General features: G+C 40.4%; 1 pseudogene; it reads left to right on the forward strand.

The window, feature by feature from the left end:
- Positions 1-287: 287 nt before the first annotated feature.
- On the forward strand, positions 288-1,047 carry LOC107184503 (annotated as a pseudogene).
- Positions 1,048-2,140: the final 1,093 nt, after the last annotated feature.

Genomic DNA, 2,140 nt, shown 5'->3' on the forward strand with positions numbered 1-2,140 from the left:
TTGTCTCATCTCAGTGAACTGGAGCTACTATTCTTTCCCCATGGATGGTACAACTCCTTTTAGAGAGGACTTGGTTATGTCTTAATGGTCTCTGTGTGCCTGGACCCAGCACAGTGCCTTGTACCCAGAAGAGCTTATGTAATGTTTGTTATTCAATCAATTAATAAATGAATTAGAGTGTGAATGGATATTGCCATGCTATGACTGATACAAGGTAAGTACTGAGTGAGTCTTAAGGGATAGGAGAAAATGTTTGGGGCTGGAAGTTGTGTTCAGGAAACTTAGAATGATTTTTCCAAAGGAATGGCTTGCCAAGAAATGTGAGATTAATGAAGAAAAAGAACTTATGCAATTTAGGTGTCTGAGAGTACCTGACTCATGATGTCCTATCCTTTCAGCCTAATTTGCCCCATCATACCTTTTTCCCTTGGCACGAGCTTTTATTAGTATAGATAATGAGGGGCCTGATTCCCCTGTTGCTGGTCTTCATGCTGGATCTGGGTCTGACCCACTGACCTTGGCTCAAATGACAACAGGTACAGACTCTTTCTGGCCCAGCACTATGATGCCAATCCAAGTGGCCACAATGGCAGATACTGTGAAACCATGATGAGGAGATGAGGTCTAACTTCACTCTGGAAAGACACCAGTAACAGCATCAAGATCATCTTTGAAGATGAGAATGGAATGCCTTACAAAAATTTCAGAATAAGGAGGTCTCCTTTCCAGGTCACTACTTGCAGGCATAAAGAGGGTCCCCCTGGCCTCCCTGCCAGTACAGAGCCACATCAGGGTCCAGAGACATAGTTGTTGCCTGTGAACATGGCTAGCCTGCCCCTTTGATGACTCCTTTTACCGTCCATAGTCAGCAAGACCCTGACCCAGAGTTGGCTCTGCTCTCCATTCCTGGCTCTTCCCCTACACACTCCAAAACAGTGGTGACTACATTCATTGCCAGGGACCCAGAAAATGAGCTGCCCGGATCTTTTGTTTTCTGTTTTACAATATGTTAATAAATAAAAATGTCTCTGAAATCAGTAAGAATCAGTCTTCTCATCAATTCCTGGCTTATTGATTTTCCCCATTTTCTCTAATCAGCTGCCCCCAGAGAGGATGGCATGGAATGCAAATATGCCTTTTTCCTTATCAGTTAGCTCCTTCTCAGTCAATAGGGAGGTAGACTTTCTCTTCCTGTGAGTGGAAGGATGTTAAATTATACTTATAGAAAGAGCTGCGAAATGCCAGGGCTCAAGGCTGCTAACCAAAATTTGTAAAAGGAGCAAATTGTTCTGGCTGTCAAATAAGCCAATATAGTTTTACAAAAGTTAGACTTTGAGAAATAGTGTTTAGAACTAAACACCAACAAATTAATTAACTTTCTATCTACCTTCTTCTTAAACTTTCTCTCTCTCTCTCTAACACATAAACACACACACACACACACACACACACACACTCCTGCATGAACACCAACATTCACTCCTAGTATGCACCTCTTGTCTTAGGCAGGAGGTAATTTTGAGTTGCTGTGACTAGACTGCTCCCAGGGTATTCTCCTGGTTATTTCATATAGAGATTAAAAATTTGATTACTTTCCATTATTTTCTCTTGAATCTTTTACTTTATCAATGGGGGTTGGGCAACTGTGAGGTCTTTGGGAATTTATAGAAAGATTCTAAGCTTATCCCTTATTCCTCTTTGTCTAAATTTGTTTTCAAGTAATCACAAACTTAGGTAAGCAGACACTCTTCATAAAATACACCAATCAATTCACAGATTTAATGGTTAACTTCCTGCTACCTAATTTCTATCAATAGGTGCCTGAATATTTTATTTATAAAGTAGTTGTTAATAAATTACAATTATGAATCACTAGTTTTGCTGTCTTGTGAAAATATGACGGTAGTGGTTACGGTATTCACAATGGTGCCCTCTCCTGATGCCTACATTGCCCTGAAATGGGCCAAAAGCCTTGCTTCTTCAATATCCAGGTTATAGATCAGTGTCCAGGTGCCACCTGGAAGAGCCCAGACTCACTGAAAGTATTTAAATTTATGCACGAATAAATGGAGAAGTAAATTAATGGTGCACACTCAGCACATGAATCTTTTTTCCTTGAGTGAACCTATTTCAAACTTCA

Source organism: Myotis davidii, unplaced genomic scaffold (genome assembly GCF_000327345.1).
Source record: "Myotis davidii unplaced genomic scaffold, ASM32734v1 Scaffold10406, whole genome shotgun sequence".
NCBI classification, from domain to species: Eukaryota; Metazoa; Chordata; class Mammalia; order Chiroptera; family Vespertilionidae; genus Myotis; species Myotis davidii.